The sequence below is a fragment of the Balaenoptera physalus genome (assembly GCF_965194825.1).
Source record: "Balaenoptera physalus genome assembly, chromosome: 6".
In the NCBI taxonomy this organism is placed as follows: Eukaryota; Metazoa; Chordata; class Mammalia; order Artiodactyla; family Balaenopteridae; genus Balaenoptera; species Balaenoptera physalus.
This window is the reverse complement of record NC_138885.1, coordinates 19,065,710-19,078,144: the sequence shown is the minus strand read 5'-3', so window position 1 is coordinate 19,078,144 and position 12,435 is coordinate 19,065,710. Positions and strand designations below refer to the sequence as shown.

The 12,435-nt window shown below is 43.4% G+C and overlaps 1 protein-coding gene across 18 annotated transcripts in view; it reads left to right on the top strand.

The window, feature by feature from the left end:
- NCKAP5 (NCK associated protein 5) overlaps window positions 1-12,435 on the top strand; it is a 1,104,646-nt gene that overhangs the window by 491,833 nt on the left and 600,378 nt on the right. The window contains exon 1 of one of the 18 annotated variants that reach the window (XM_082465756.1): window positions 55-219. The exons of the other annotated variants lie outside the window; for them this stretch is intronic. The gene's annotated coding sequence lies outside the window, so the exon portion shown is untranslated. Of the gene's footprint in view, window positions 1-54; window positions 220-12,435 lie in introns of those variants that run through there. 18 annotated transcript variants of the gene reach the window in all.

Below are 12,435 nucleotides of genomic sequence, written 5' to 3'. Positions count from 1 at the left end.
TGCCGGGCGCGCGTGGGCGGCGCGGTGCGCGTGGCCCCGGACGCCTCCGCGAGCCCCGGACCCCTCCGCGAGCGCCGGACGCCTCCGCGAGCCCCGGACATGGCAAGTTGGTCAACTCCAAGCTCCGCGGCCAGCGCCTTGCTGCCCCCGAAGTGACCGCACTGCAGGGTCTGCCCACCCCGACCCCGACCCGCTGCAAAATGCTCCACCACTGGCCAGGTAAGGAGACGCCAGCCGGCTCCCCTCCCGGGCGCGCCGCCCGCGCGCGCCGCCCGCGCTCCCTAGCCTGACCCTTCGGCCCCTTTGCTTCCACTAGTCCGCGCGGACTCCCTGCTTCTGTGCCTCCCTCTGGTCTCCTCGGTCCATCTCTGCCCTCTACCGCCCTCCTTCACCGTCGCCTTTCTTTTTCCACCTTACCGGATCCCAACAGCAGGGGGAGAAGTTCGGAGAGGTGGCACGAGGTCACGGGCTCTCTTCCCCAAGCGCCTGCACCTGGCCCCGCTCCGCAGGCGGTGGGTGGGAGCCGGGTGTGCGTGCTTTCATCCCCCTTCCGGCTCCCACGCAGTCCGAGCCCCGCACAACACGCACGCACGCGCGCGCGCACACACACACACCCGCCCTCCTTTCCACCCGTGGGACCTCGCTTTTGCGCTGGAAGCGCAAATGAAAACAAGCACACGTGCAGACACAGTTCCACGTTGGCGTCCTCCAGAGACTCCTGAAGGGGGAAGGGGTGGCGGGGAAGGCGCGGATCTTGACAACTCCGACGCACCCAAGCACAGCACCAGTGCCCCTTTTGCCCCTTGGCGTTGACTTCTGTTTCCCGGGGCCGGCAGAGCCAGGCGCCTCCATGGGGCCCCGGGAGGCTGCTGTACTTGGCACAGGCAATGTTGTGCCGCCGGAAACCCTTCGTCCCCCGACCCCCGGGGGCCAGCGGCCTGGGCCACCTTGTGGCCCCTGGGGCCTGCCTTCATCCCCACCCCCTCCCCAGGCCTATCACCAGTGGGTCCCTGACCTTGTCTACCCGGCTCAGGGCGTCTGGCCCTGGCAGCCCCTCACTGGCTGCTGTCGCCCCAGCTCGCCAGGAGCTACTGGTGTGTGCCCTGTTGCTACTGGCAACTGCCTGTGCCGAAAGCTCAGCCCCTACCGCAGCTTAATGCTGATTGATGGGCAGAAATGCGATATTTTCTGGAGCTCAGCGGCCACGCTGGGGCAGGGGCCCTCCCCGCCGCTGGAGCCCTGCAGACCGCCTGCTACCCTTTCCAACTCTAGGCCCCGCCCCGCCCCAGCCCACCCCTTAGTAAAAAGGGGCTCTTAGGATAGCCTCATCCCCTAGGCGTAGGTTTGGTGCCTGCATTTGCTTTCCTGAGTCACCAGCAGTCTCCCCCGAGTGAGTTTCCCTTCTTATTCTCAAGGATTCTATTGCGACGGATAAACGGGGCCGCTGTTTCTGGACGCGATCATCTTCCTTTCTACTGTCAGCTCACACACCGCATCCTACACATAGTTACTTAAAATAGATCACGTCTTTAATGACCGGAAGTGTTCCTGCAAGTGCTCAGGAAAGCATTTTCCAAAAATAATTCCTTTCCTATCGGTACCTCTTCCTCAGCGACTCCTCTCCTCCCACTGCACTGCCTCTTCCCTTCTCCCGCAGAGAGCTGGTCCTTTCCAACCCAGAAAGACACAATCTGGGGAATAAGCCTGAGCTTGGGATGTTCAGTGCTGGGATGACCTTTACCACTTCTGTGTTTTCGCATATTAACCCCCCAAACTCATTACCACCTCCCCTTTTCTGGGATGGCAGCTTCCTCCTCTAAGCTATTGTGAACTAATAGAAATTTTTCCGGACTAATAGCAATTCCTGTCCCCATCTGTACCCCTTCCCTTCCTCCCCAGTACTGAGGGCAAAGGGCCAGATTTTATTATCAATGAGATTATCTTTAAAAGAAGTTTTTGTTCTGCAGTATTTTTCTGAGCACCCCAGTATTTTGAGCAGAGTATTTTCACTATCTAAATTGTCATGCCTAGCTTCGTTTTGCCCGTGGACATGCATTTGGAAAACGATGTGACATTTTGAAGTCATTCATTTGTTCGTGCCAACAAAACTTTCTTGTGAGGTTCTCCAGTGTGGGACACCAACCAAGGCCCTGAGTTGGGAATGGAGCAGAGACAGAGCCCAAATGGCTGTCATCATTCTAAAGCCTCCATTATAGCTGGATTGTGGTTATTGCCATGATGGTTAATATTATAACAGCACACTACATTTGACCAGGACTTTACAGTTTACAAAAGGCTTTCACAGGCTTTATCTGCTTTAATCCCAGCAGCAGGAATTTTAAATAGCAGGGATTCCACCAAAAGGCCCAGTAAGGCCCATCAATCCTGCTTAACCAAAAAGAAAAAGAATCTTGCAAATCATCCCAACAGCTGATGGAGCTTTAAAACACAGAATAAACAATTCAGAAGAAGCTTATGAGTTAGCGGAATGCAGCTTGGGGAAGATAAGTGAAATGCATGGAACATGCACAGTACCAGAAAGGCATCCTGGGAAGAAACTCCATCCTGAGAGGGCTGGCGGCTGGAGGTGGAGGCTTTCTGGGGCTCTGGACTATTGCCTCATCCCAGGATCTAAAATGGGATGAAAGTGTTAGCGCAAAGTTGCTGGGAGACTAGCAAATTAAGCAAAATGAGTAGGCAAGACGTTACTTTCTTTAGTTACAAGGCATTCTTGAGATATCCGCAAGTTTCTGGTATATATTTACTTTAGAAATGAAGCAATTTTCTGTACTTAGAGCATAAAACACGAGTTTTTGTGCCTTGTCTGAGCCATATGAAGACAATCAGGGTTTTGGTCATTTTTCACCCACTACTTTGAAAACTGGGGTTGTCTATGAAAACAGATGGATAAATAGAAATTTCTCTTTGTTATCATTTATAGGGAAAATGTACAGAAGGCCTTTATGTAGATTTGTTCCTTTTCTCTTACCCTTCAACATGGAGGGCAGCTGTCTCTCACGTCTCAGCTGTGAATATCATTCGTGACTCTCCTCCAGAAACGATGTCTAGAATGCCAACTGATAGATAGAAAATTTGGTTGGCATTTCAGACATCATGCGAGGCTCTTGTTTGTCATTTTGAAAAGTTTTATTCCGAGAAGGTTTACAAGCAAGATGGTATATCATAAGGAGCTGATTATGGCCAGAGGCTGGCTGTGGGTACCACTAGATAACAGATAAGCCAAGAAAGTAATCACAGAGTAAGGTCTGTTGTTAGGAAAGAATGGAGATACCCAAGGAAACTTTTTCTTATTTAGTAACATGAGGCTCTGTGGAAACCTTTAGATGTGTTGGTTTTTCGGTTTTTGGTTTTTTGGTTTTTCTTTGCTGGAGAATCTTTTTTTCCAATCCTGTTACTCTTATTTGGCATTCCCATGTATTATTTTCATTCTTAGACATTATAACATTTTGACTAGAGCTGAACTTACATGTTTAGGTTGATTGTATGTCAATGAAAAACACATTATATATGTATTATATATATGTATTTTATACATATATGTATTTTTTTGGGGGGGATTCGATTGGACCTAGTGGACCCTCCTCTGACAGGGGACTTCTGCAGCTTCTGCTGGATCCCTGAGGTTTTCAAATGAAGTTTAGAGAGAGGTGTGGTTGATTCCAACCCTAGGCATCCTCCTCTGATTTTCTTATTTAATGTGAGAGACATGAACAGAGGAAAGTTGTGGGCACTGTGATGATGGCTAACGTCACCCTGGTTCAGGGGGGTCGGTCTCCCCCCCCGACTCTCTAATCTGAGGCCCCGTTATTTATCTGTTCAATAAATATTTGTTGAGGAGCATTTTTAGAGACCAGGCTCTGCGTTCCAAGCCTCCATGCTTTTTCTGCAGAGCTGTGCCATTTCATCTGATCCATTAGCTGTGTTCCTTTCAAATATCTGATAGTTTTGCCCTTTGGGCTTTCTGTAGGTGTGGTTTAAAGGACACAGAATGTGGGTGGTTGAGAGGTTTTCTTGCTGCAGTGAAGTCCTGCGGTATTGCTGCCGAAGGCTGCTGCCTCTGACCAAGATTGCTTCCTAAATATTACTCTCTTCCAGCCTTCTCTCTCCCAGTAACTCTGTTCATGTGTCTCCCCCTGCTCAGTCTTCTTAGATGGTAGTGGATTAAGTAAACAGTCCCTGTGAATTTGTTGCTCATCTCAGACAGCATGACTATTTCATGTTACTTGATATGACCTTAACCTACAAAATGCGTTAAGGAGGTTGCTGGTACCCAGGTTCTCAGGCTCTGTGACAGCCAGGGAGAGTTGAAAGGAAGGGAAGCAAATGGATCAGTGTATGTTGTGTTGTGTTGTGTTGAAAGATGTCGAAAATAGGTCATGGCGCTTACTGCTGTAGGTAAGACTATGGCCTCTAAATGGATCCTGAACTCAGAGTGTTACTAAAACTGCAGGTTACCTGGCAGGTGGTTAAGAGTTTAAACCTGGGAGTCTTGTAGACCTGGACTCAGATCCTGATACCATCGATGTAATCTGAGGCAAAGTTATTAATGTCTATAACTAACCTCGATGTGGTTTCCTTATTAATAAAAGAGAAAACAATATGCATTTATAAGGTGTAAAGTATAAAGTCTAACATATTTCAAGGGCTTAGGACAGTCCCGAATGCTCACGGAGATTAGCATATGCTCTCTTCTGTGGTCTTTTCATGTTATTTTCCATTTGGTTGAGACCTAGTAAGACTGCCTTTTTTTTTCACATCCATCTCATCTTTGAACCAGCTCCCAGTACACCACAGAGGACAACCATTATAGGGAAGTTACAGTTTAAAGCCCTTACAGCTACTTTCTGAAGGGGCACATGCCTTCCACCAGTATGATGGGAGATGACACCTCTTTCTCTCTTTGAAATGCAAACAGTTTAGTCTCTAAGGTAAACCTAGAAACTTTCAGTTAACGTTCAGTTCATCCACTGCCTGGGAAAGGCACTGTGTTTCACACAGTGCAGGGATGCAGAGATGAAAAACACAGTTTGTTCTCAGCTTTCAAGGTGGAAGAGAGGAGGTGTCGATATGATAAGAAAAAAACCAGCATAATAATAAGGAACGTCATCATAATAAAGACAGCTGTCACTTAGTAAGCCCTGGTGTGTGTCAGACACATACTTTTTTTTTTTTTGTCTATTCATCATTCTCTTTGAAAAGTGCTTTTTTTTTTAACATCTTTATTGGAGTATAATTGCTTTACAATGGTGTGTTAGTTTCTGCTTTATAACAAAGTGAATCAGTTATACATATACATATGTTCCCATATCTCTTCCCTCTTGCGTCTCCCTCCCTCCCACCCTCCCTATCCCACCCCTCTAGGTGGTCACAAAGCACCGAGCTGATCTCCCTGTGCTATGCGGCTGCTTCCCACTAGCTATCTATTTTACATTTGGTAGAGACACATACTTTTTTAAAGGCGGCAACAGTCTTGAGATCTGTGAGAGAGATGTTATTTCTCCATTGTAGAGAGATGATATTATAAAGGTAAACTTAAGTTTCATAGCAGTGTTATTAACAAAATACTATTGGTTGCAAAGGAGAGAGTTATCCTTACCAGAGAAACCTACCTCAGGTGGTTTGAATGAGTTTTTTGGAAATATTGATAGTGTTTTATTTAATAACTACATTATCCAAGGTTGGATTTGGGTTCAACAATCTCTTGATCCCTTACACTCTGTTCACAGCATTATAGAAAAGAGAGAAAGAAAAGACTGGGCTTTGTTAACCAGCCAGCGAGGAATTCATTCTCTTCCCTTTCTCAGTTCTTTGTTCATTTTTATTGCAAATGCCTCCAGGAAAAATGTCTTACCTCCCTTGTGAAGTTCTTCCTTAGTTTAAAGACCACATTATCATCAGTGACTTTTTGGATTTATTTCTGTTTTTTCATCGTATAACGTTGAGGCTACCAAAATTTTCTCTAATGTAAATCATATCAAGTTTATAAATACACATTTGCATGTGCCAAATGGTTAGTATGGCATTCTAAAATAGCACAGATTATTGACCACTGGCGTCAGAGTCAAATATAGGATTCAACACACGTTTCACCTGATGCAAATTCTGATAACTTGACTTCTCCTCTTTTGTTTTTCCTTTTAGTCACACCTTGTTTTTTCACCTAAACATGCTAATATTCTAATATTGTAATGCTGTTCTCCATACCTCCTCCCTGGTGACAGGTGTCCAAACTCAGCTGTCACTCTCCATCTTTTTCCCGTTGAGATTGTATAAAATGAACTGTCTTCTCAAATTTCTAGAGTGATGCTTTTATCTTAGGAATCCTAAATTTGCCTGAATCACTGCAACATGAAAAGGGAATCACATAGGCTATCTAAATATTTGTTGGGCATATGAATTTTAATCCTTCATAATGATATTTTTAAGGGAAACAGGTACTCACTTGGGAAGGCATAGATTGATCTTTACAACTCAGTGTCCGCTGTGTTCCAGTTTAAAGGAATTCCAGCACAAAAAGAATTCCAGCCAAACACAACATTTCTCTGCATCACCGGAAGGCTTTCTTGCCTGCCATCTTTCATTCACTTATTTATTCATAAGTTGCCTCAACAGACTGGGGTTAAGTACCTACCATGTGTCAGGCAGCGTGTCAGACTTAGAGTGACTGCAGCCAGCTCCATTCTTCTAATACTGAACATTGAGCAATAATAGAAAGTCATTAGTTCTCAAAAGAAACAAGTAAACAAAAGAAACACACACATTTGCAATTGCATGATTCTGCCCACTTCCTGCTTTTGTGAATTATTTTAGCCGATCTCATCCTTGCTGCATTAAGGTATTTCTTTAAATTGTTCTTATCTTTCACTAAGACTTTCATTCAGAAGGTAGAAACCTTTGGTCCTCTGTACCTCAGAGTCTATCCTGATTTTCCTGATGCATTTCCACTTGTCTTTTTTGCTGAGTTCTCAATGCATTAAGGCTTTTCATACATATTTGTTAACTAGACAGCAGGAAGAAAACGGAGAAGTGAGGAAGCTTAGGAATTTCTTATGTTAGGAATTAGGAAATTAGCTAACTTGGGATTTAACATGGCCCAAAAGGACTGTCATTCTTCTCTTCTTCCTGCATATCATCACGTCTACCTCAGATCATATGGGGGAATGCATCCTCTTTTTCACTGGACAGTCCATTTTAGGGTTTGGTCTACACACCTTTGTGTCTGTGATTCCCCCTTAGACATTTCTGGCACTGGTGGTGGTTTTCCAGAACTTGTGGAATCCTGATGCTGCTTTGTGGACATCCCTCCCCCACTCTGTTAAGTTACGATTACTCTGAGGTTTTCATTCTGTGTCATTATGGCCACGTTCTTCTTCTTCCTACACTGACACGTTTGGAGACATCCACCTTATTTTCATTCAAAGAGACCATTTGTGTAACACTTACACTGCACAAGACCATGTCCCAGATTTCATGAATTCGTAGTAAGTCGTTACAGAATGTCATTAGTTATAAGTTAATTATAAAATTAGTTTGTTTTTTTTTTTAAATTTTTATTTATTTATTTATTTTTGGCTGTGTTGGGTCTTCGTTTCTAAGTGAGGGCTTTCTCTAATTGCGGCGAGCGGGAGCCACTCTTCATCGCGGTGCGCGGGCCTCTCACTATCGCGGTGCGCGGGCCTCTCACTACCGCGGCCTCTCGTTGCGGAGCACAGGCTCCAGACGCGCAGGCTCAGCAGTTGTGGCTCACGGGCCTAGTTGCTCCGCGGCATGTGGGATCTTCCCAGACCAGGGCCCGAACCCGTGTCCCCTGCATTGGCAGGCAGATTCTCAACCACTGCGCCACCAGGGAAGCCCTAAAATTAGTTTTAAGATACAAATGTCCTGGAGGAGAGAGGACATTACTATCTAGGTGGAAGAGGAAACACACCCGCAAGGTGACAAAAACAGCGTAGGAAATCAGCGTAACGGGAGGTGGGAGAAAGATCTAGTCAGGAGAGGGCTTGCTCTCAGCCTCTGAGGCAGGCACTTGAAGCAGCCCTGCAGGAGAAGGGGTTGCTGAAGATGGAGAAGTAGTAGGGACCCATCCATATGGCTCAGTGTCTGTGTGCTGAGCACTTTGGACTTGGTCCCCTGGGGTAGCGTTGCCCAAGGCATGTCTCCCTGGAACAGTCGTTCCGCTGGGTGTTATAGGTGTATTGGTCAAAACAAGTCCGCATGGTTGAAAGGTAAGAAAAGCTGAGGGAAAGTTAAACAGATTTTCTCTCCTGCAGACATTCTCCGAGGCTTTAATGTGCTAATCTGCATTGTAATCTCTAAGTTTCCCAAAATACTTTGATCGCTGAATCCATTTTTAATGGGGAGCCTATTTTGGAAAATGCTTTGGAGGCCATTGAGGTTTCTGAGTCAGAGGCTGTATGGGTGAAAGATGTTAGAAGCACGCACCTGAAGACGTGCATAGGGGGTGGGATCTGGGTGGGGAGTGGGATGCAGGATGAATAGGAGACTGGCTCTGTCCTGCAGGACAGGATGAAGACCTGGATTAGGGGGGTGGCATGAGAATAGGAAAGAAGGGACATTTCATGAGTTCTCCCAGTGTAAGAACCTCCGTTCTTTTTTCAGTGACCAGATGGAAAAGAGTTGCCAAGATGGAGAATCAGGAAGGGCCCCAAACTTTTAGATTCTTTTGCCTTAGGAGCCTTATCTAGCAAGACTCTTATCTAGCACTGCTTTTCAGAAGCAGTGAAAACTTGATGAAACTGGGGTGTCTTGGCAGGCATGTGTCTTTTTTTGGGTGGGTGCTCTATAGTCCAAATACTTCTTCTATAAAATGCACTTAAAACAGTCCCGCTATTTCAAATCATGTGTGTGGTATAACATTGCCATAAATGACCCCACGCAGCTATTAGAGCTCCCTGAATTGGAAGTGGCCTGTATTTGCCAAGGGAGTGTCTGCAACACAGAGAAGAGACCACACCCTGCTGTTGGGAATCTGGTTCTTTGTCTGGCTAAAGGGCACTGTTGTTGGTTTTCCTCATGGGGAGATTTATGCGAAATGACAGTGGGCACAGTATAGGAGTCACACCGATTTTGCTGCCAGGTCTCTTGAGTTGATTCATCCCTGGAGATGCTGAGATTTCGGCGTACGGGGTTGAGTCCCATCATTTGTCTGTTTGGTCTCCAAGGACTGGACTCCAGGTCTGTTCACCGTCTGCACATTCTGTTTAATCTGTGCAGGAAATCATGCATCTGGCTTTTGGCTGTTCACATAAGATTACACAGAATAATGATTTTTCTTTTTCCGTGATTATTTTCTATTTTCGAGAAATGTTCTTAACACTTTTTTCCCCCAAAACAGGCAGCAGAACAATGCAGTGGTATAAAATGAAAGGCTTTGCTGCTTTTTCTCTAAAATTGTTCATGGGAGCAATTAGTTATGATAAGCTTTCCAGTTTTCTTACATATTTATGAATACAAATGCATTTAACTGCTTGATAACTCATGTATTCCCTATATTTATTTCTTTCCATTGCTACACCTATTGTAACTCTGTTCATGTACTTGAAAGCTTGCAGATGATTCAAAGTAGTTGTGGTTATTAGTGTGGATACTTCTGAATATTGTTCGAAATTCCATAAAGTGAATCCTTTTGGTTCTCCACTTATATTGCTTATTTGTGCTTCTCATGGCCTTGAAAACCCTGAGGTGTGCTTCCATGTGGTTCTTTTTTTTTTTTTTAATTTTTATTGGAGTAGAGTTGATTTCCAATGTTGTGTTAGTTTCTCCTGTACAGCAGAGAGAATCAGTTATACATGTACATTTGTCCACTCTTTTTAAAATTCTTTTCCCATATACGTCGTTACAGAGTATTGAGTAGAGTTCCCTGTGCTATGCAGTAGGTCCTTATCAGTTATCTGTTTTATATATAGTAGAGTGTATATGTCAATCCCAGTCTCCCAATTTATCCCTCCCCCTCCCCACCCCACCCCATAACCATAAGTTTGTTTCCTACGTCTGTGATTCTATTTCTGTTTTGTAAATAAGTTCGTTTGTACCATTTTTTTACATTCCACATATAAGCGATATCACATATTTGTCTTTCGTGCGATTCTTGCTTGACAGAGCTCTGTCCGTTGTTGCCTCACTCTGAAATTAACTTGTGCTCCGTAGATAAACCAGTGTCCTTGAGCACTTTGACTCCTTCAGACTAAAGACATTTATGTTGATGCCTGATTTCTTCATTTGGCTGTCACCATTGGCTAAATGACTATATAAGTGCAAAATCCACCTCTTCCTTTTGTGAGTATTGTGTATGCGCCACCAGTGTGTTATAGACCAGTGGCTGTAGGGGGAAAAATGGGACTGTTATGACGTCTCCAGCCCAGTTGTCCAGCCATTGTTATTGTTTGGTTGGTTGGGATTAAATGATCTTCTGTTGCTACATGAATCTAGGAGAGAAGGCAGGGAGGATGAGGAAAACAGAGAGAGAGGGCACAGCTTAGAAGGAAATACCTACCTGGGTACAGTTGTCAGTGAATGACCTCAAGTGTGCTAGATTTAAACAGAAATTTCTGCTGTTTTTTTTTTTTAAACTACAGGTGTATTGTTCTTTCATATATTGTAGAATGATAAGGCAGAATCATCAAATGTCTCTACTGGTTCATGTGGCCACATTCATTTTCTAGTTAAATGGTTATAATATGCCCAAGATTTTTATCTTTGTCGTTCTTTTTCTGAAGCCACAATTTAATATGCTTGTGAGAATATTGTCCCTGCCTTTTTACATGTGGATTTAAGAGGAGTCTTCAGCGTCTCATAAATGTTATTTAATAAAAAGAAAAGCAAACATGAACACGATATTATTAATATTCATAATGAAAAAAACAATTTGAGGAAGGCTGGAACAAAGGCATGCCGAATCAACCATAATCAATCTACAGTAGTTGTTATTTTGTAGGCATAACTTTTCCTAATGGGATTGTTAATTTTAATGAAGAGTTTAGTCTCACTGCCTACTCACAGCTTCTATTTCTATGCAATTAGATTTAAGAAGAGTGGGTAACGTTCCCTTTTGTTTAATGAGCGGATGAGAATATGTCACATAAGTGTAAGCAAACACATATACATATTATACATATTTTATTATCATAATATGCTGTGAGTACCATTGCTCAGAAACTAAGTTGCATATTCAAAATCAGACAGATCAGATTATATTTCCAACTTTATCCTTGGTTTATTTAAACATTTGTATTATGGCACGAATCAGATTGCTTTATTTAGTTTTAATCTACCATTGTTCCTTCTACTTCACACTAGAAGTCACGATATTTCGTTTGTTCACATACTAGAAAATATACGTGCTTTGGGGCCTTTGGAAAAGTAGCATCTTAACCCTTCAAGAGAAAGTGTGTTCTGTACCACCTGTCATCTCATACTCAGGAGTTGGCACATAATTTGTTCACGAATAAAACTCTTATTTTTAATTCTGTAATTTAAGCTTTATACATGTATTATATTTTTCTGGTACTAGGTTTAATTTCCGATCAAAGGATGTCCCATAAATTGTTGAGACTACCAGTGCCACCATTTAGTTTCTAAAACAAAAGCTGCTAAAAGGATTCTAGGCAATGACTTCAGAGGATATTGTAATGCTCTTAGCTGCCACTGCCCACCCAAGGAGCAGAGAGTTTCTCTTTATGAGAATCCTTATATCTCATTTCATTTAATAGAACAGATAACTTCATATACACATTGGCTTTTTGCCAGACAGTCTCTGTAGCCATGATCTCTTTCGTACTTCATTCCTGGTATCCAGTACCACGAGGAGACCTCTCTTTGCCTGCGTCAGGACCGTGAGTATTCTCATCACACGTTGCTGAAAGCCGTTGCTCCTTCCCCAGGAACAAAACTCATAAATCAGTGGATCAAAGGGATGAAGAATATAGCCATTCACTAGAGGCCAGAAGGTTTCTGCTTTTTACAATTTTGCCTCCAAAAATATTAATAAAAAGTGATGATGTATTAAATAGCTGTCTTTGAGTTTATTTCCCATTTTTAAAAAAGTGATGTGTTCCAAAGCTCAAACAAAACAGTATTTATATGAACATTTATCTTGGAAGGAGGCAGGAAAACACAGTTTGAAACAGAACTTCTGTGATAACTACGGAGTAGAGAAATGTCAAATTAATTCAACAATTCTTCACATTTGTATTGGACTTTTATTTTCCTTTTTTTGGCATGCAAAAGTTCTTTATATTAAATATATCATTTTGATCCCACAAGTACCACAAAAATCTGAGACATTATTTTCATTTTTTATGGAAGGGACCTTTTGGTAGTCAAATTGCTTGTTCATTTTTACACAGCTGGTAATTAGGTCAGAAGTCAAGTTCAAGTTTCCAAGCTCCTCGTTGA